The sequence below is a fragment of the Lolium perenne genome, chromosome 6 (assembly GCF_019359855.2).
Source record: "Lolium perenne isolate Kyuss_39 chromosome 6, Kyuss_2.0, whole genome shotgun sequence".
NCBI lineage: Eukaryota > Viridiplantae > Streptophyta > Magnoliopsida > Poales > Poaceae > Lolium > Lolium perenne.
The window spans coordinates 172,595,711-172,618,996 of NC_067249.2; the positions used below are offsets into that span (position 1 = coordinate 172,595,711).

At 44.2% G+C, this 23,286-nt stretch overlaps 1 long non-coding RNA gene across 1 annotated transcript; it reads right to left on the reverse strand.

Annotated features, from left to right (window-relative positions):
- Window positions 1-15,205: 15,205 nt before the first annotated feature.
- LOC127309463 (uncharacterized) lies at window positions 15,206-18,004 on the reverse strand. Its single transcript, XR_007857159.2, has 3 exons — window positions 17,661-18,004; window positions 16,497-17,295; window positions 15,206-15,597 (listed from the first exon to the last, which is right to left on the reverse strand). It is a non-coding gene; the product is annotated as an uncharacterized lncRNA (long non-coding RNA).
- Window positions 18,005-23,286: the final 5,282 nt, after the last annotated feature.

Here is a 23,286-nt window from a genome sequence, read left to right on the forward strand (position 1 = left end):
TCTAAATTTCTTGTACTGCCGTTGAAGATTATGAATGGATCGGTGGAATTTTCGAAAAAGAAAAAAAAAGTGTCATCGGACTCGAGCTGAATGGTATGAATCGTTACTGTCCTGCTTAGGGTATAGTATTATGTACAATGCTGATCTGAATCGTCTTTATTTACACCTAGACGCACAGATGATTTCCTAGATACGCGCGCCATCAGAAATACATAAGCAAATGCACAACACACAAAATTCAACGAGCAGCAATATCGCGTCGGATCCCGGTGCCGGCAGGAACAGTCACGCCGTGGCGGCCGACGGTCCGGCGTGGGCTAGACCTGATCATTGCCTCCAAGCTTCTCCAACACTGGACTAGTGTCTACCGGTGCTGAACCCCTGGGATCCACATGCCCCCCTACGTGTCCATGCCTTTTTACCAAACTGGCAAAGGAGTTTCGGCAGATTCTAACCCTAGCTACCAATCTCGGATCGATAGTATATATCCGTATTCATACATCAGACAGTGGTACTCATGTAGTCATGTGCTTAACTTTGCCAAAATTGGGGTGCCTCAACTGTCAACTCCAAAGTTGGGGTGCTTCAACTCCAAAATTGGGGTGATTCACGTACGTTGTCATGCACTTAATTACTGTATTTTGGGAAGGATGGTTTAATTTCTTGCTGTTTTAAATTTGGGTTCGTGGATCGTCGGCATTCGGCAATGGTCCTGAGAGTACCCCTGATCGAGTCCAGGCTTGGCTAGCTAGCTAGCTAACATCCAAAATGGAGTGCTACTTAATTATGTGGCCAGTTGGATATGCTAAACTCTACACTGCTACTTGATGATAAATATCATCTTTGTGGGCGCGCGTGCGTGCTTAGTTCGATCAGTTGTGTGTGGTCCACAGTGCGACAATGCACGCGCTTCGTTCGCACGCAAATGTGAAAGCTAGGATGGAACGAACAACATCGACCTTAATATGGATGGTTGTAAATATCGATTTTAGCACATGCGTGTTCCGATCTCTTGAGAACGTCGGCGTCGGCCGGCCGGCTGCTCATATATCTCACGTGCGCATGCAGCTATTGTTGGCGACCTAGCGCGCAGGCCACCAGCTCATCAACCCTCATGCTTGGACGAGCAGCAAGCTCGCTTTTGTTGCACATAGCTGTGTTTCTGGTTGATCAACAAAGCTCTGTGTTCTCACAAGAAAATGCACTCAGACTTGAGAAAATATACTCGCGTGGGAAGCATGCAACTAATTAGTACTCCGTTTCATAATTATTGTACTAGTTTAAATTTGAAGTAAAACCGCAAAAGAAATTATATGCTCCATTTCATAATTATTGCAGTTCAAATTTGGAAAACCGCAACAGAAACTATGGAACAAGGGAGTAGATTAGATCATCTCTTGCCGATTGACGGGTACAAATAACTAAAATGATGTTGTGAATGAGTGAATCAACCAATTTTATCATAATTGATTATCATTATTCTTAAGTATTGCCCAGCTAGTTAGCTTGTCAATCAATTTTATTATTGTGGACGACGTGGGCTTAGCTCAGTGCCTAATGACCGGAGTTCGATTCCTGTCAGGAACGAATTTCGGAATTTCGGATTTTTTTTTATTGTTCTGACAAAACTCGCCACAAAATGCCAATTTATTTGTTATTTCGTTCATTGATTTTCCCTGTAAAAGCTAAGCAAGGGCCCAAGGCCCCATTTGGCATTTAATATTTTTTGAAGTATCCATATAATACTCATGTTTCTAAATATTCGAAAGTACTAAATAGTTTAGGTGTTTGGATAAAATGATTATTGTGATTTTAAAACAGAACTATTCTCCAAAACTACATTTTTTCTAAAACTGAAGTATATCAATACTATAGTATTTTAGTGCTTGGCAAAGCAATACTTTCAGCTTTTTTTCTTTCTTATTTTTAGAAAAAAGAGGGCCAGTCCTCTTTATTCAATACCTGAAAAAAAATATAATGTTAGAGAATTCTTTAGTTTTAAAATCATAATATTTATCATATCCAAACAGCTTAAAGTATTTAATACTTCAGTATTTTTAGAAACTGAAGTATTCCCTAAATACTTCAAAAATAGTTTGATGCCAAACGGGGCCTCAAGCTGTGTGCATCACATGAGAAATAGGAGTATACAAAGAAAATTTTACTTGTGTAGCCCTAATTAGAAAAAAAGTTTTTTCTATCTAAAGCTAATTGCTATGTTTCAACTATCATTATGGGCAAATTTGGGACTCAGATGGTATTTAATATTTTTTTGAAATGGGGATATACTAGCCTGTGCGTCGATTGATGAATACAACTTTTATTACTCTGCTATTATTCGATTATTACAAAAGTTTGCAACTCACGGGTCACATAAAGTGAAGCATGGATCAACCATCTAAAAAGAAAGGACAACAACAAATGATCATGCATCAACATGCAATCCGAAAATCAAAAGGCCAGTTGCACTGGCTGCATATACCCCGCGCAACCATTTTCAATTGGTTGAACCCAATATCCACATCCTGATGCTTCTCCGTGGGCTTCATGTAAGACCATGTACAAATCCGATGAGTAGCCAAAGGAGCGAACTGCATGAACAATTAGATTCTGCATTGTTAAAAAAATATAACTGTTTCTTTTATTCCAAATAGCCCATAAGAAAGGACATACTCCAACTTGGATATGATCTTTATCATGCTTCTCTACACCCCTCAACCAATACCCAAAAATTTGTGTGACATTAGTAGGGGGTATTATACTCAAAGTCATATATACAATTCGCCAAAAAATATTTTACATGACTTGATCGATTATAAGCTCTTTGGTCCTGGATTATAGCTCAGAAGCGCGAATCAATGAATTATTACTCTTCACAATTCTTGAAAAGCTAAGATTTTTTTTATAAAGGACATAGTTTTCACTACGTTTTGAGAAGTTTAATTTAGTATCAAAATTTTGGCCGAATGTTGAAAAATCAGTCCAAACTTTCAAATGTCTTGGAAAGTTATCTCAATTTTTCTAGAGTACTTATAGAACATAAATACAAGAGTTTCAGATTGGTTTGAAAAGTGTGAATCTTTCGCTTTCATATTTGGCTGAAAGTTGCAAAAATATTTAAAATAGTATATCTGAAATTTATTTTTATTCAAATTCGGATAAAAAAACCTTTTCAAGAAAATGTAGTCAGCATGGCTTACCAAGATCGGCGACTGGTTCAAGCCAAAATGAGTCGAACAATTCCCTAGTCAATGACATGTTCAAAATTTCGGTTCAACATATACTCGATTAATTCCAAGTTTTTTACTACTTACCCTAAGTTCAACCGGCGGAGATTACTCTAACATGGGTCCTTCCCAAGCTTAAATAGTAGTATTTTCAGATTAACACTAAATATGTAGCACTGATTTGAGCATGGTGGATATAATATGACTTCCAAATTTTTGTGGCAACAACTTAAAGACTGATCTTGTTAGATTCCTTCTTATCAGGTACCCCTTCTTTTTTACATGTCGATGTTTTTATTTTGCTTGACTTTCATTGAATAGCTGAATAAACTAGTAGGAGATTTTGTTTGGGCCGGAAAAAAAAAGTACTACATGGTAAAGTGGAATAGAGTGTGCAATTCAAAAAAGTAAAGGGGGTTTGGGAGTGAAGCATTTGAGGATACAAAATATTGCTTTATTACCTAAGTGGTGGTGGAAATTGGAAACTCAAAAGGACATTTGGCAGGACATTGTGAGGGCTAAATATTTGAAAAATAAATCTATGGTTTCTGCGAAACCAAGGGTGTCGGATTCTCCCTGTTGGGAAATCCTTGTTAAAGCTGAGGGAGTCTTCTTTTAAAGGCGTCCGGTTATCTTGAATAAAGGCAACTTGGTAAGATTTTGGATTGATCCATGGCTGGACCAAGTTCCCTTGTGTGAGGCTTACCCTGCCTTATATGATACTTGTCATGCTCAAGATTGGACTTCCGAAAAAGTGTGAAGCCGTGGATTTAATATACCTTTTCGGAGGGGATTACTTCCTCATATGGTGAATCAGTGGGAGTATACCAAACATGGTTTCCTGCAGGAGATCTGATGTTGAGGATGGTGTTGTATATGGTGCCTCATTGCTAATAAGAGATGTTCCATAAAATCGATGTATCAGTTCTTGGAAAATGATCTAGTTGGGGCCAATAATAAGTGGATTTGGAAGGCCAATTCCTGTTAAAATTAAAATTTTCTTGTGGCAAGTTTTCAGAAATGCTATTCTCACCCGGATAATTTGAAAAAAGGAAGTGGAGTTGTGCTCCTTTTGTGATTGTAAGGAAACTGCCCCACATTTGTTTTTCTCTTGCTCTCATGCTAAAGTTGCGTGGGGTGTGGTGCGCAATGCTCTTAAAACTGAAACTTGCCCAAATTCCTTGTGGTAATGCATTTTTTGGTTTCATGTTTATTTCTCACATGGCACACTGTTTCATATGTTTATTTTTGTTGTGGCTTGTTGGGGAATATGGAATGTTAGGAATCTGATAACTTTTGAAAAAAAGCCTGTGAGGTTTCCTGTGGTGACTATCTTCTCTATGTGCTTGTTTCTTTGTTATTGGGTAGGTTTGTATGGAGCTGACGACGAGATGTTGATCAAATGAGGTGCTGAGCAGCTAATGTACAAGGCATTAGAGCTTACTGGACTCTAGGAAACGATGGTTGGTGATGGAGTGGCGCGCTCGTCGTCTCTGGTTCTTCGAAGGTTGATGATCATGCATGGAAAGCTAAGGTCTGCGCTTTGCTGATGCGTGTTGTTGTTCTTGTTTTGGTGGCTCTTTCGAACGTTGGTGGTCGTGAACTATGTTGAGACTTTTGGATGTTCTGCAGTAGTTTATGGGTAGGTTTTTTGTCCCGTGGTATGGTCTTGATGGCGAGGTCATACAACGGGTTTTCCTAGCAATATATTCTCTTCTTTCATGTTTCCCTTTTTATTGCTGTTGGTAGACATGCCTTGAAGACATGAGGAGATCAAATCGAAGAAATTATATTAAGTATTTATGTACTGACTCCTAAGCAAATATTTGGGATTGTGAAGTAAAATAAATCATTTTATCTACTAATAGTGGCCAAATTGGTGTATTATATTTCTGTTGAACAATTAATGGAAAAGGGAGAAAATCGCAGTTAAAAAAACTTAAGAGACCGATCTTCTGTAAATCTCTTCTCTGTTTGGAAAACCACATTCCAAAAAAAGAATGGTGGAAAGAACTTTTTGTTGGAGAGAGCTTAGATTAGATTTTTGTGTGTGTTTTGTCCCCAAAAAACTCGTATATTGTATTTTGCTCCCCAAGGCATCAGTCCTTAGCGAGAACCAGCTATATAGCGTGCCTTTGTACGATGAGGTGTGCTTTCGCGTCCTTGTATGATGTTGTTGGTTTGTTCGGAGAAGGCGCCGTCGAGAAGAGCTTTTCGCATTATAAGTGTGTGTGTATGGATACTAGCCAACAAGGTATATCGAGCGGTATATATAGCGCGCTTGGATAAAATCGATATGCTCAAACACCTGGCTTCGACGGTGACTGGTGGCCGGTCGATCGTCGCGCCGATCTCCTCTTCTCGGACGCATTTGGATGGAAGCTATCTAGCTTGGTTGCATCTTGGTATATTCAGTCTAATCCCCTGGTGGTGAAGTGAAGCAAAACTAAGACGGATCTCTACATGCCACGCGCGCGTGCACCCGGCGGCGCGCGCGCCAGCCGGCCGGCCTCGCACGGGAATGCATGCATGCACGTCGTTTATCGATGGGCAACAGGGCAAGTGCGCAAGTAGTAGTGGCCAAAGCCAAGCGCAAGAGTGCAGGTGCATACGGGTGCCTAGTTAATCATGGCTTTGCTTATCTTTTTGACCTGTGATTTGGAGCTTGGCCTTTGACATATGTATATGTATGAAGCATTTGCGGCTCCACTCGCGTGTATCGATCATGCACGCGCGGACGCGCCGGCGATCGACCGCCGACGACTTCCGAGAACGGCCGGCGAGCCAGCAAACCGCGCGCGGGTGTCAGAAATTTCTCACTGCAGAGCGGCGGCGCGCGCCGGCCAAAAGCGGCAACTATCTGAGTTCATATGTTGGGTGGTAATTAGGCGGTCAATTCATCGCTGCTCAGCTCCACCTACACTGTAGTGATCGAGAACATCTGGCCCGTTGCCATCATATACCCGAACCGAACATTAGCTTGCGCCATCAATCAAATCGGATCGATTCTACGCATGCACGGTGGCGGTAGCTCTCGATCGACGATCTTTTCCACCATGGCATCATGGCTGTTGGACGGATCGCATGGAGGGTTTTCCTTCCCGCCCTGGGAACGTGGGGCCCGGCGTCTTATCCACTTGCCTGCAGAATCATGGGAGGGCCATGGAGCGAACGGTAACTTTTAGACATCTTTCTTCCCCTCGTCGAGTGCTCTGTGCGCGGCGCGGCGCAGTAACTTTCGCCAGGTAGGAGAAGAGCGGTGGTGGCGGTGGCAGGCACGGCACCGCCGCAAGCTAGGCCGGCCGGCCACGCGACGCAACAACCGCCGCTCATAATTTACTGCGTTGCTAGGAGCTAGGCGGTGCAGCTCTACTCGCGTAGATCATCTGCGTTGTCGGTACGTATGACGGTAAAAAAAGAAGAAATCTCGCCGCGCAATATGGTGCTTGTTGAAACTTGCTGTTAAGGCACATAGCAAATACAAATTCTGAAATTTTTATTGGCCTATATACGGCTGCACTAGTTAGGACTTAGGACCAAAATATAGTCTCATTTTGCTAGTTGGACGCTGAGATTTTCTACTCCCAATAAGATGTGAAAAGAGGTGAAGCCCTCGCCTAATCCTCCTCCTTCGTTGCCCTTCGTGTTGACGCGACGCCGGGTTGCACAATTGAGTCGAGCCGAGCTCATACGTATGCATATCTATATTTTTGGTGTTTGAGAAATTAATCATGTATTAATTGATTAGTTCGTGAGTCACTAACATACGTTTTATTAGACGGTTCCAGTTTTTTTAGGACTGTGGGTTGTGTTGACTTGAATGGGGACTGTGCCTCACAACCTCTATAGCATGCGCTATATAATTGTTGATGTGAACCCTAATATGGACGAGACATGAGATTACATATTTCCAAAACCTTGCGCCGCCGCTCACATCTTCCCCATCCCTTCTTCCGGCGTACGCCAAAGGACGGTACTGTAGGCCAGCCTCGAGGCGATTGGTTTTTTTAGTAGCGCTCTAGCGTGATTAGTCGCAACACGACATCGTCTCATGACGACTTCCACAACGATGACAACTTCCCGGACGTCAATTACTTGTTCGGCAATCTCAACATAGGAGACAATGCCGCTATAGTTGCTGCCCCATGCTTCCATTGTTGCTTGGGATGTGGCTATGGGCCACTTCTTTTGGGCTTCTAGGCCAGTTTCGAGGTGGTGCACAGCTGAAGCCCAAAAGAAGTGTCAGGCTTCAGTCTAGCTTATTTTCACCGAGAAACTGCGTTTGTGACTATACCCAGAAACTGCTCGCGACCTGTTTCTGGGGAGATTCCCGAGCTTCTCAGCTCTAAATCGAAACGGTACAACAAGTTGCCCCTGTTGCTGCTTCTATTTACAGCATATTGCCCTTCCAGAGTATAACGCTTTGAACAAGTGAAAAAGAAAAAGGAAAAAAGGCAGCGTTTCGTCCCAAGTCGCATCGCTCTGTCTCTTTGTCCCGCATCGCTGACACGCGAACGTGCTGGGGTTCCGCGTGACCGCCGCCGGCGCTGCTCCCTTGCTCGGCCCACCCACGGCCGGCTCCGCCTCCCGAAAGCGCCCACCCGCCGCATCCGCTGCTCGTTCTTGCGCTCCCCGTCTCCACCACCAGGAGCGATCGATGCCGGACTCTCCACCGGTAAGTCGGCGTCAACGACGAGCTGGCCGCTCCGCCCGACGTCCTCCTCCGCATCTACTCTGCCAGTTCGCACCGACCTGCTCCGGGCGCCGTTGACCCAGTAGCTGCTCCACCCGCGCGCCCAGCCCAATCTGCTCTGCCGGCTAGGACATGAGCGCGACCTACTCCGCTGCGCTGGCCAGGAAGCTCAGCAGCAAGCACTCGCAGAGTCGCAGTCAAAACGATCAACCACCAAAGGAATGATTGTGGGCTTGCAATAACAGAAAACAATCTACAGGAATGTATACTCGGTACTGTGTACATGATTATTTGTATTAGCACTTTCAGTTTGTGGGATTTCTAGTGGAAATTTTTAATGTATTAGTTTGTGGGATTCCTAGTGGAAATTTCTAATGTATTAGCACTGTCAGATGACAATCAAATATATTAAAATAGAGGAAATTTAGAAGATATACTATTTTCAGAATTGCAGGAGGGCACCTCCAAGCTCAAATTCAGGGGTATTGCCGACATTACACAACAAACATGCCTACAATGCATAAGCCCAAAAGAAGTGTAAAAACAGTTTCTACGAGCTTCTCCTCACCGGAGTTTCCCCCCACCGAAATCTATAAGCCGGCTTCTTCAGAAGCATAAGCCCAAAAGAAGTGGCCCATGTCACCTTTATGTCAGATATTGCCAGAGTTTCTAGTTCTAGCCTTTGGAGTATTTTTGATTGCTTTATCACATTTAGATATAATTTCTTCATCTATTTTGTCAGTTTGCATAATTATTTCAATTACTATTTCTATGATCATGCTATGTTTAGTGTTGTGTCGGATTAAATCAATATGGTAAATGCTCCAGCGATGTGGAGGTGGTGGTTAAGGTCAATGGTAGCGCCACCAGCCTACCATCATGCCATGGTAAGCTATGGATGGATCTGGTAATTCTAATTATCAAGGGTTAATTACCCATGGCCGGGCCGCCACAAATCATTAGCAGCAGCCGGAGTGCCTACCTGGGATGGCCTCAATCTGTCCGGCGTGGCGGTGGCGCCTTCCGGTTGGTCGCCGGGGTGCTCGTGCGGCCAATGAGAAGAGGACGTTGCGGGCTTGCCAATCCTCGCCGGGCCCACCCTGCCCCATCATGGTCAGCCTGGCTGCCTCTACGCCACCAGCTGCTAGCAATACGGTGTACAGTACATATACTGATGTGCACATGCGTAGAGTACTGTATACTCTGGGCAATGCACAGCTGCTGAAAGGTAGTAACAAGAAACGAAAAGCTAAAAAAGAAAATGCAAAGGCTGCGAGACCGCGTGTGCGCAGATATTCAGGGATCTATCAGGGCCCGCGTGTCGGTGAGTGAGACAACGAAATGCTTAGAAGACAGGAGGGTGTAGAATACTGGTAGAAGGCAGTACGACGCTCATGTGGGTTCTGATCGCTGCTGTACGTTTCTGAATCTGAGCTCAGTATGTATTTGTACAGCTAGCGCAGATCTTCGTATATACGGTGTACAGCTAGGGCGGCAGATACATCATGGGACAGGCTAGCTGCACACTACACAAAGCAGAGACAGCTAGGTCTTTTACCAGCTGCTGGTATTTCTCTATGGCTGATATTGCTCACTTGGTAGAGCAGCGAACTTAGAGAAGATATATTAAAAACAAAAAGGAAAATGAGAGCTGGTGTTTGGTAGCGCTATAGAATTGTGTGCTCATGTAGTGTAATGGTGTGCAGAACTTGCTTCATCAGCATGCTGATGTCTATTGAGAGTCTCAGAGCATTTGTTTCATGTCAGCTGCAGTGCTGATTTTGTGATAATGTGTAGCTAATGAGTAATCCAACAGCAAGTGAGTGAGGGTTTTGCCTCGAGATCCGTAGAAATTAAGTTGGATAGGTTGATCGTCAACTCCAACCAAAGGCATCGACATTAAGTACAGGCAGGACATGATATGTGTAGCAAAATATACATAGACAGACACAGAGAGTGGCAATGTTGTTACAATGTAATTGGTGCAAACGTCAGATATTGATGTTCATCGCAGCTACACGTTCGATGTCGATCGCTTATTGAATACCGTGGCCAAGAAGTTGTATGCTTGTTCGAGCAGGAAAAACAAAGAGACACAACATCCATGCACCGTTTCTTTTCTATATGTGTCACTTTTGGGGAACCTATTTCACACTCCGAGTATCACTTTTTTTTGTGTGTGTTTTTGGTTGTGTGCATGGACTAGTTCTTGACATTACGTTGTTGCAAAGGTTGATTGTATTTAATATCTTCTTGATATTAATATATCTTCTTTATTAAAAAAATTGTTACACACTCAGATGGAGTGGTATCATGTATCTCCAGTACCATTTAATTTACATATTATAATTCATTTTTCTGTGAAATTTAATAGACTATCATGATCTTGAAAAAGCTCGCAACCTAAAATTGATTTTAACGGCCTTCGAGCAACTTTCGGGTCTAAAAGTTAATTTTCATAAGAGCGAGTTGTTTTGTTTCGGTGATAGATGACGCAACTCTTTATGCGGAGTTGTTTGGTTGTGGGCGAGTCCAGTTTCCTATTCGTTATTTGGGGATTCCAATTCATTATCGAAGACTTACAAATGTTGAATGGAAAATAGTTGAGAAAAGACTTAAAAAACGTCTTAGTAGTTGGAAATGTAAATTATTGTCCCTCGGAAGAAGATTGGTACTCATTAAATTTAGTACTGACAAACATGGTATTGTACATGATATCTTTCTTTCTTTTGCCAAAGAGTCCTACAAAAACTCGATTATTATCGATCAAGATTCTTTTGGCAAGGGGATAGTGAGAAAAATAAATATCAACTAGTTAAATGGAGTATAGTTTGTAGACCCAAAGACCAAGGTGGGCTTGGAGTTCATGATCTCCAGGTCAAGAACTCAGCTTTACTAGGTAAATGGATGTTTAAACTTCTTACTGAGGATCAGGTTTGGCAAACTATGCTGAGACGAAAGTATATCGTTTCGAAAGCGTTATCCCAAGTGGTCTGGAAACCCGGGGACTCGCATTTCTACGCTGGGTTAATGGCATCGATAAAGTTCTTCTTTCGCAATGGTACTTTCTCCATCAATGGTGGAACGCCGATACAGTGTTGGGAAGATATTTGGTTAGGCACCATCCCCCTATGTGAATAGTATCCTGCTTTGTATAGTATTGTTCGTCGCAAAAGTGATATCATTGCTACAATAATGGCTACCTCACCTTCGTATGTGACTTTCATACAGGATTGTTGGGCCCATGACTAGTTGCATGGAAGTCCTTACTTGTTCGTTTGGAGGATATCCAACTATCGGATGCACCTGACGAATTTCGATGGAATCTTCATGCCAACGGCAATTTCTCGGTAGATTCCCTTTGCAAAGCAATCCTTCTATCAGATACACCAGTTGATAATAACAAGAAAATTTGGAAGATGAGAATACCGTTAAAAAACAAAAAAAAAAATTGCATGGTATCTTCGTCGTGGGGTTACTCTTAGCAAAGATAATATTGTTAACTGGAACTGGCATGGAAGTACTCGGTGTGTGTTCTCTCATCAAGATCAGACTATCAAACACTTCTTATTCCAGTGCCGGTTTGCTAGATCTATATGGTCAATCATCCAAGTAGCTTTCAGCCTTTATCCTCCGTCAACGTCTTTGGCAATTGGCTTCATGGTATCGATTTAAGGTTTTGAAGAATTATTAGGATGGTTGCACTTGCAGTTATCTGGGTGTTATGGCTATGTAGAAATGATAAAATCTTTAATGAAAAAAATTATTCTATATTGCAGGTTATCTATAGATGTACCGGTATTCTCCGTTTGTGGTCGCCCCTTCAGCGGGTGGAGAATCGAGACCTCTTTACGAGGTCTGTACACGATTGGAGGCTACGGCGAGGGATACTTGTAAAATCCCAGAACTTAGGACACATGCAGGATAGATTTAGTAAAGGGTTGTGATTTGCATCGCAAAACGGGGGAAATTTTTGCGCTTAATTGCATAACACCTAAGATGGATCGAGGTTTCTCTCTCGTTGCCATTAGGGTTAGGGTGATGGGAGTGCTATGAATTGCGACGTGACCTCTTTTGAAACTAGGGGTTTTGAGAGAAGTTTGAATTTGCAATTCAAATTTGAATTTTGAATCATAAAGGAATATAAGAAACTAAATACAATTGAACTCATATCTTATAACTCAGACAATTATAAGATTCATACAACATATTCCAAAATGGGATTATAAATATTACAAATTGCTCATAAGGAAACTTTGAGCTTTATTGATCAATCACGCATAGATACATTGTCATTACATAATATCTGAATATTACAACATTTATGATCATACAAAAATAAGAAAATGAGGAAGAAAAGAAGATTACATAGTAAAACTATTTTCCTAGACATCTTCTCAATTCTTCATTTATTGATCAATCTTGAAACCTGCAAAAACATCAAGCAAAGGAACCAAGTGTTGTCCAGAAACAAGTGGCAATGCCACTTGGTCAATAAAAACAAGTAAAAATGGAGGGATAAGCTCGGGTAGGGTGATCAAGTACCAACCAAAGCCAATGCACATGCCACACATCTCTCCAGTGACTCACCACCATGGTGAATTGTGGACAATACACTACAGCACAAGCCTAGCCTGTGCTGTCGACCAATCAAACCACACTGGTTTGCTATAAATTGAACAATGCATAGTAGATAGAGATGAACCATCTAGGAACACCACTGCATCTGCAGCAACACAACTAGAGCCTCACGGTTCATCCAACAAAAACACCACCAAACCAGCAACCATGGTGACATAAGTCAAGAAACAGCCAGGAGCTAGGAGGAGAAGGGCCGGTTGATCAAGATCAACCAACAAAATCCTCTACAGCAACAAATAATTTTATCTAGGAGCTGGAGCAAGGTATATTTAATACCTGGAGAGGATCTAGAGGATCCAATCCATCATAAGCATGCTCAAGCACACATAGCATGGAGCAGATGCTCCACATGGATTATTCATCACTTGATATAGACCAAGTGATGCTGGCAAAAGAGAGGCCAAGCAAGAACCAATAAATCCAGTAAGTGATAGATATGCCTAAATAAGCAAGAGCACATGGCATATCCCAGCTAACCAGATGAGACAAGTCTTGGTAGCCAACTGAATCACCTAGCACCACCTAGCCTTTTAAACCATAAGAGATTATCCATTTTCTTCAAAGGATACCACAGTGGCATTCATTTACATGATCCCCTACTGTGGATTTCTCTATTTTCATCAAAACCAACCAAATGTACAACTTTGAGATGCAACCAATGGCAGTAGCAAGAGCTACTAAGGTCACCACACGTACTAGCAAGAAATCAATACCAAGTGAGCAAGTCTTCATTACCTTGTACAGGTTTAGACATGGATTTGTTTCCAACAAAGGTTGGAAATCAAATTAACATCATTGAATTAAATTGAATCACATGGTTCATCAATAACAAGTGGCCGTAAACCTTCACAAACCAACAAGTATATATGGTACAGTAAGCCACATAAGCATATCAATTGACATAGATAGATAGTAGCCATAACCAACATGCAGCAGCAGCATAGAAGTGTCACTGGTATAGTACCAGTAGCACCACAGGGCATAATTATGAGTATAGCACACTCCAATAAGCACCACTAGCTCACCAGTTAATGGTAAGCAAGTACAGAGAGGCATAGACAATTGATATTGCTTAAGACAAGCAACAACAAGGATTAGCAGCATAACAATATACTAACCACTAGCAATCCAGGCTCCAAATGGAACCTTTGGAGCAGATAGAGCCCAGTACAACACAACAACAACAATATATACAAATATAGCATGTCACTGCTAGCAGCTGGTGTTCTTATGGACACCAGATGAAGCAACATGGTTAGGAGCAAGCTAGAACCCATGGCAAGCAACAGAGATGAACCCTACCAATATATCCAGAGCAACAACATCAGTAGCTAGCAGCACAAGTAAGAGCATTGCATGGCCAGTGGCCAGAAATGGTGCAGTAGCTGGCCATGTCAATAGAGAGAGGGCCTAGAGGAAGAAGAAGGAGTAGAGGAGATCAGGGGAGGTGATCGTGCAACAGTAGCATCGGAGGCGACACGGCGGCACTGGCTAGCCACGGCGGCGCCAACCGCAGCCATGCCAGCGCCAGCCGAGCACCACCACCAGCACCAGCAAGTCGTGGATCTTCACCATCGCGTCCAGGAACGGCGAATCGATGTTAATCCCTCTGGACACCAAAACCCTAATCGACACCTGTAGGGATACGTTGCATAGAAAACAAAAAATTTCCTACCGCGAGAACGCAATCCAAGCCAAGATGCAATCTAGAAGATGGGAGCAACGAGGAGATGATCGAGACTCACCCTTGAAGATTTCTAAAGCCTACAAGATGAGGCTCTTGTTGCTGCGGTAGACGATCACTTGCCGCTTTCAAAAGCGCGTAGAAGATTTTGACGGTGCCACAATCGGGCAGCACCTCCGTACTCGGTCACACGTTCGGTGTTGATGAAGACGACGTCCTTCTCCCCGTTCCAGCGGGCAGCAGAAGTAGTAGCTCCTCCTTGAATCCGACAGCACGACGGCGTGGTGGCGGTGGCGATGGAGAACTCCGGCGGAGCTTCGCTAAGCGTTGCGGGAGAGGTGGAGGAGTGGGGCGGCTAGGGTTTGGGAGAGGGGGTGGCCGGCCTCCTTGGGTGCGGCCAAGGTGGTGTGGTTGTGGTGGCCGGCCCTCTCCCCTTGGCCCCTCATTATATAGGTGGAACCCCCAAGTGTTGGACTACAAGTCTTCGAATAAGACCCCAATCCAAAACCTTCCATGTTGTAGGGAAACCTACCCAAGGTGGGACTCCCACCACAAGTGGGATTCCCACCCTTCCATGAGGGGGGTGGCCGGCCACCTTAGGTGGAGTCCACCTTGGACTCCCCCCTCTAGGGTTGGCCGGCCATGGTTGGTGGAGTCCCTCCGGGACTCCGCTTTCCAAAGTGATTTCTTCCGGACTTTTCTAGAACCTTCTAGAACCTTCCATAAATGCACCGGATCATTTCCAAACGTGGAATATGACTTCCTATATATGAATCTTATTCTCCGGACCATTCCGGAACTCCTCGTGATATCCGGGATCCCATCCGAGACTCCGAACAAAGAAATCAATTTCTGGGCATTTAATTTATACTTCAAATCAGTGAACTAATGATCAAAAAGCAAAGAAAAAATTCAATGCATATAAAAGTTAAGATTTTGTAGAATTTATATGCTTAGCTCTTTACAACCAAACAAATTATAGCACGTCCACATTCATTGGCTGTAGCACCTCTAAGAAGAGTGCTAGTGCAGGAAGATGGAAAACATCATGGCCTTGAAAGAGAACTAATAGCTGCTACAATGAACACTGAATGAAGGTTAAACATAAATCTTGTAGCTCACCATGCATCTTGCTACAACCGTCTTCTTGCATCGCTCACGCTGCTACCACATTCCACACCTCAGGCGGCTGAAAGCTGGACCCAGCGCCTGCGTTCCTGGGAGTATCCAGCGGGGCAAGCGACCACCGGCAACATGACGCCGGTGGCAGTGGCAAGGACTAGAGGTCTTATTCAGGCCCATGGGAGTTGCAGTCCCACTTGCAGGCACCGTTGTGATGTCTTGCCACAATGCTGCTACCACACATACATAGAAGTCAGACGGGAGACTGGGGCATGATGGTGATTTGCTGATATAGCTAGCTAGCAAAGTAGATATACAAAGAGATAAATACTTGCAGAGACACACAGTCAACTTCTGAATGTGTCCATATGATTCGAAATATTGACTCCATTATTTATTAAGGCCTGTTTAGAACTCAGAATTCGACCACAGACATTCCGCATCATACTGATCATGATTATGCCCTGTGTTGCAAACAGAGGTTGACTATTAGAGTATTAGTGCTACCTCTCTTACACATTGCTGCATAGTGAATTCGTTACATCCTCATGTATTGTCTAGGTCATTGCTCATGAATACAATTTTAGAGACCTTTCCTGGTACCATTTCGTGACATTAATTTGTTACAGGTTTACACTATGGTTAAACGTGTCAATTTTCTAATTATTATACTATGGAAACTACATATGGAGCTATGGCCCTTTCTGCTGCTACTTATATGTCTAGTTTTCTTGATTCGCAACCAGTGGCTTTGTGATTTTCTTGAAGTGTTCTCGTATGATACAACAATCTATTTTTAACAATCTAATTCTCTGTATTTACTTTGAACGAATGATTAAAAGATTTTGCTTAAAGGTGGCTGCTACAACTCGATAAGTCGTGTATCCATGAACATAAAAAAATGCTCATATAGCAACTTTTCTTCTTCACACTTCCATTTCCATGAATCTAATGATAGGTTTATAATAAAAAAACAACAAACATCTTTCCGCCTGTGTGATTAAGCCACATCTGCTAAACAGAGTTGCGCATCCAAATTAACACAAGACAGAATACACCTATATACATATGAAAAAAGTAAAACCATACATTGTTTCCATCAAGCAGCGATCCATTTGAAAGTCAGTACCTTTGTAGGTCGATGTTGACGAGCTCTTGAAAGGCAGCGTTGAGGTTGATGTGGTGGCAATTGCAGGCAAACAGCTCGACCACCTACAGTCGGGCGCCACCGTGAAGACACCAACCGTCGAACATCAGCAGTGGAGGAGGCTAGTGATCAGTGGCAGCCGGCCTCCAATCACCAGCTGAGTTAGAATTTTCTTTCAACATGGAATTAGATCATCATTGGTGCATATGAATGAAAAAGTGACAAGGAATAGTGCAAGGGGTTTTTGTAAGATGAACTTAATGGGGTTTTCATAGTTTATATTTTTCACCGTGGAGGGATTCAATTATAAAACATTTCTCTCATTCACATTTTCCCGTTTTAATGGTTATACTTCCATGTGCACATTTTCCCTCCGTTCCTTTCTATAGTGCCTATAAATTTTTGGCATTTGTTTCAGAATATAAGGTTGTAGCTTAGCTTTTTTTCAGTTACCTCCTCCCCGTTCAGCTCCCAAATCGTTCAGCTCCCAAATTTGTTATGGTAAGTTAGGAAGATATGGATTTCCCAAATTTTACGTTGATCTAAAATCGTTTAGCTAGGGGTCTTGTGTAAAAAATACTCTTGCGCTAATTTCCGTGCCAAAAAACTATAGGCACTATAGAATGGAACTGAGGGAGTACCATTTTCATAGGAAGAAACATAAGGTAGCACCGGCATAACAGGAAAATCACACTAACCATTGAAGCCAGTAATACCACTTGCATAGAGTTGGTGGGTCTTCCTCTGAAAGTGGAGCTTCCGTTTACTCTTCCTAGTGACACTAGAAAACATAAAAGACGAATTAGAAAATTAGGACAAGATGGTAGGGATTTCGATGGAGAAGATTTTACAAGGATGTAACTCAAGCTTATTCCCAGATTCCTTGTTCTGAGAAAATCTGGCGCCTCCAATTCTTTGCTCAACACTCGAAGAAATAAATCAAAAGAACTGAATTTTATATTTATGACATAAATTTATCTATATGTGCACGTAAAGTCTAAGATAAGTAAAAATAAGCCGCAACTGCTAAATAAAGCAGTGTATCCAAATTAAACAGAGTTGTACTGAATACGTAGAATTAATTTTGACGAACAGGGCAGAACCAAAAAGCGGCTGCATCGGGCAGCAATTCATTATAGTTGGTACCTTTGGATACCGATGTCGACGGGTTACTTGCTTAGGGGCAGCTCGACCTCCCTCCTACATGACACAGAAGCCCCCCAGCCATCAGACCCTGCGTATCCACGCCGCCGCAAAGACGTCGGTCGTCGAACATCATCTGCGGAGGATCCAGGCAAGCAGCTAGGCTAGAATCGACAGCTCAGCACCGAACACTGCCGTCCATCCTCTGGCGATAGTGCTTTCAGAGCACGACACCCATAAGCACCATCATCTACGGACTGTGTGATTCCTTTAACTAAAATGGTCGACTAATGAGGCTTCTTCTTATGGTACTTCAAGTGTTCAATTCTTTTCTGGGACATTTCTTTGTACACCTGCTTGAAATAAAATAGAGATGCAATCAGTAAAAATCTCAGCTTATGATCACAGCACAAAGTCAAAATGCTACATACTTCAACTAATTTATCTAAGCATTTAAATGAAATAAAATGGTCACAACTGAATAACCAAAACTGCAGTATTTTCGCAACAAAAGTGGTGTTGCTTAATCTAATAACAAAAGTTCATTAGCTGAAAGGTCTTACATACATGCACCTTATGAAGCAATTACACCAGGCAGAAAGAAGTGAACAAAAGGCATGAAATATTCACCCAAAGCCTAGCATGAAAGGAAAACTGTATCAGTTACACGAGTAGCACAGTATCAGTTGATAGACAATAGTAGAGTAAGCGTCAGACGATTTGTTAAAGGTCCTACGTAGTACATTTGAACTGCATATATCTACTAGCTTAAATCATCAAACACCAGAATCACTTATAAAAGTGAGCACACGAAATTAAGACCTGTGGCACTATACATCAAGATAGATTATTTTTTAACATTTTCCATTATAAGCATAATAAAATGACATAGTATGTATACAGTTTTGTCTTAATTTATACCAACCACCACAGTGTCTGATTAAGTATCGCATTTAATACCTGCAAGGTGAAATTAAAATACGCACAACAATGGTAAAAGTTCCATCAAAATTCAGCATCTGCTGCTGGAAGGGCATTTGCTCGTATAACTTACCGGCGCAAGGATCAAAACTTCAAAAATGTACCGGCCCTATCTGGCTCGCATGTTATCTTTTTGCAGATGTGGAGTCTAAAGTTTGAAGCAAGAGAAAAGGAAGGACTAAACTGGATGGCGCGCGAGCTAAGGGAGTTGTACGTGTCTCTGAAGCCAACAAGATGAGGCCCTAGGGTGTGCCTTCACCGGCCTTTGTTCGTGTATCGACGTGTCTGTGGGGAGGCCGACCCCGTTTTATGTCGTACGATGTGCTTTTTGGTGGTTTTGGCGAAGCTATAGGCCCATCATGTGTGTTGAACTAAACCTCTGGCTTTATTAATTGGGTGTGTCTATGTCTAAGTTGACTGAGATTTTCTTAAGTCTCAGTCAACTTAGAAAAGTGCAACCGCAGTTTAAAGAAAAGTGCTCGGCCCAGTTGCACATTTCTAACAAAAAAGTGCAATTGCACGTTTTTAACAGAAAAGTGCAACTCAAGCACTTTTTTGTGATTGACTTAGCTAGACTTAATAAAATCTGAGTTGACTGAGACATAGCAAAACCATTATTAATTTAAAGTTGAGCATTTCATGCCTGTTATCTTAAAAAAAAACCTGGCTCGCATGGTCGGCACCGGTGTCTCCTCGTGGCTGGCACGGCACCCATCCTCGCCGGTGTGAAGTCAACCGTACGGCCATGCCAGTTCGACTATGCCGCGCACTAGCGAACAAGCAGACCTCGACGCCATGGCTGCAAGGCGACACCGCCTCTCTCCTGGACCATAATTTGGCGGGGTAGAGAGTGGGGGAGGAACTGGGGCGGATGGGAAGAGGTGAAGCTGTGTCGGGTTGGGGAAAACAAGGTGGCGGCAGAGGGTACGCCGGCGAGGTGATAAGCAGCGCCGGCGGAGGTGTTGCAAGGGATTGGAGATGTAGGCAAGACAGGAAAGTGAGAGGCAAGAGAGAGAATGGGAGGAGGAAGCAGCGGGTTAGGGTTGACTGGGCTTGTACTCTCTCGGCTGGACCTTGCCCAGCAAGCGCACATATTCATTTCTCTTCTCGTCTTTGTTTTTTTCTTACAAAGGAAGCAGTGAGATAACCAGATCATAACTGATACAGTACCGTATGCTACTCGTACAGAAGAGCAAAGCTACTCTTTTGTTTGCTTACCCTCAAATAGATTCCAGGTCGCGGGTTCGTTAGCGGAAAAAAAAAGTGTTGATAACGTTTTTTGTATGGAGAGTTCGGACTTGCGAGTTCAGTTAGCTGCACGTCCAGTCTACAGAGTTACGGAAACCACATGACTTAATGTATGAGTTTTAAAATTGATGGAGATGACTTGGAGACAAACATTGTAATCGTGCATAGCTGAATCTCAAGATCCAATTAGACTTTTTAAATTGATGGAGATTAAGTTTTATATCGATGGAAACTGACAAAGTTCAGACTTTACAAAGTTCAGTTAGCTGCTGGCTATTTATTTATTGATGATCTGTCATTAAGCTCTCTTCAGTATATGGATGCCATCTCCTACATAGTTCATGCTTAAGATCCAATCAAGTCAAATGGGAAAGGAGACTTAAAACAAAAGATCAGAGAACAAGAAGGCACAACCTACGTACCCTGCTTCCCAAGTGGTGGACGACGCCGAGGACAGGAACACACATGCAGGCATCTCCGTTTGCACCTCCAGCAGCTAGCGACATATCTCCAAAAAACAAAAATGGTTAAGCAATATACCCGCAGAACAAAACAAGCCCAGGTGAGACCACCACAATTACAACTGAAATTAGATCAAGAAAACACAGAGGTCTTCGCATCATGTGTCTTGTCCGCCGGTATGGCCTTTCCTCGACATGCCGTGCCCACGACTGTGTCCGGCTTTTGCTGGACTGTCCCGCCCGAAACATGCAAGACATATGCTACAGGGGACTCATGATCTGAAGATGACGGAGTTTGTGGCGGAGGAAGAACAGGGCGCGTCGTTGGAGGATGAAGAGCAGAGCCACCTAGTAGGGAATTTATAGAGCGAGGGCGATCAACTACGAAAAGGAAGGGGAGCGGGGAACGCGGAGAGACGACGGATGGGAGCCCGATCCGTGTGACGAACCCGAGCTGAAGCGGCAACCATCGGATGGGGGAGTGAAGGATTGCCGGATCGGGGCTTTGCTGCCGCTGGTTTTCAGGAGAAGAAATCCAGAAGGCCGCGGCATACACGGGGTTTTAATTGACTTGCTTTACATGGATTTCTTTCCTATCTGCAACATGGATCGCATACTGTATGCATGTATCGATCCTCCATCTTTGTTTACTAATTGGAGTATGTTGTGTATGCATAAGTGTTGAGTGTGCCCACGCACCGTATCACAACTGATGCTGCTAGCATATACATTGCGTCATTGCCGGCTTGCCGGCTTGCCGCCTTGCCCGAGAAGGTGAGAAGGGACGGCGGCGGCGAAGAGAGGGTAGGAGGATGAAGAGGTTGCAGTCCCGGGCTTAGTTGTAAGATCGATCGGTTGTAAAGATTTCCTTGTGTGCTTTGTATTCCTCCTTATATACGCGCAGAGCATAGTAGTTCTAAAAGGTAGCACCATACTTTTATGTGCGTTCAGTGGCACAGTACATGCCATCATGCTAACTTGAATATTGGCCACCGGAGGACGGGGTTGCAGCTGCTTCGTGTTGGGGCCGCCACGACCTGCTGCGAGAGCTGATGGCCACGATCTGCTGCGAGAGCTGGATGGCCTTCTCAAGGCCAACCCACTTTGTGAGCTTGTCCTGCTTGGACAGCTCCGTGGCGCGCGATAGCCGCCTCCTCCATGAGCTCCTCGTCCTACGTCGTCTTGTAGTCGAGGTTCTAATCCTCCGGTGGGTCCTTAGCAGCATCCTGGAAGTGTGACAACGCGTCGACAGCCAACGCAGCGGCCCGACGTGCCGGAACCGCGGTATTGCGACCAGTTCGGGTGGGTCTGGCCGCATGGTGGGGAAGCCGTACCCCGGCCACTCCTCCTATGGAACATCCTCCTCCGTCTTGATCGGCGTTATCTGGGACGCCCTATGCGGCGGCATCAAGGGAGGCGTCGTAGGCTGCTCGTGCGTCTTCGGCGCCTCATAGTCGATGTTGTCGTCCTCGAGTCCTTTCGGGTGGGCGTTGATGCTCCGGTGCCGAGCATCGTACTGGCGGTGGAAGTGGCCGCACCGAGCGTCGTGCCTTTCGGGTGAGGGCGGTCCATATCAGGCCACAACAAGGGCACGCTTGCCTTGGCGTACTGGCGCGCGGGCCGTCTCCACCTCGGCATACACACGTTGCTCTGAGCGTGGCATGGGAGGTGGCCGTGCCACCCTAGGCGCGGAAGAGCTTGCAGCCGCCATTGCCTCATCCATCTAACACTCTCGCATCATGGTCGATTCGATCGCGCGGGGGGGGGGGGGGGGGGGGCACCTGCCACCTCCCTTCTCCATGGTGAGGGTTTTGAGCGCTAGGGCTTTGGCAGCTCTGAGTAGGACTAGGCTACGAGGTGGCGCGTTGGGAACTGATGGGACTAGCGGAGAATGACGTGTCCCCATTAATAAGGACCGTGTGGACCCACATCTCCTCGCCTCCCTCGGTCGCTTATGCATGGGCCCGGGGAAGTCTAGCGAGGACATGCACGGTCGCGCGGACTTTCCACGGCATCCGCAAACCCAGCCCAAATTTGAGCAGGAAATGCAGGGCAGACGAAAACAAACCACCACATGTTTTATTTGTGGTTGGCCGCTAGGCCTCGTCTTTAGACCACACAGACAACAACGAATACAATATATCAGTTTGTGGTGGCCTAATATGGGCATATAAGGGCGGTGTAGATTGAAAAACCACATGGAACCGCCAATGTCAATGGAAAGCTAGGCGGTGATGAGGAAGAGTCCTAAATGTCCCACTCTTGCATTGTGTGTATGTGGGGGCGGGGGGGAGGGTGTCCTAATATGGATATATAAGGGTGGTGTAAACATAAAGATCACTTGGAATCACCACTTCCAATGGAAAGCTAGGAGGTTTGTCTCTAAGCGGCGATAGGAATAGTCAGAAATCTTCACCCTCTTCCATGGGTTCCTAATATGGGTCTATAAGGGTGAATTCGAGAGAGGAATCACATGCAATCACCACATTCGGTGGGAAGCGATGGGGTAAATGTCATTGGGCCCACAAAATAAGGACTCTCTGAACAGCCCCAGGAAGGGTCCAAATTCTTCTCATCTTGCATATGGGTATATAAGGGCAATATAAAGAGAAATATCACATGGATTAACCACGCCCGATGAGAAGCTTGGGGGAGACAAGGCTTGGCCCATGGAATAGCTAGGGTTGCTTTGTAGATGAACCTCGAGTTATGTGTAAGGTTTAGGTCTAGGGAAAAATCTAGGGTTTAAGTAAAGGGTTTGGATTTTGAGTTTAAATTTTGGGTTAGGTCTAGGGTTGGATCTACAAAAAAAATGTTGAGTGTCCGAGTTTTTACAACTTGGTAAACATCTTACGGTGTGGGACAAAAAGCGCAATCACACCCGGTCTCCCTCCCGGTTCCCTAGATCGATCGAGACCCCTCATGGTATTAAGTTACTT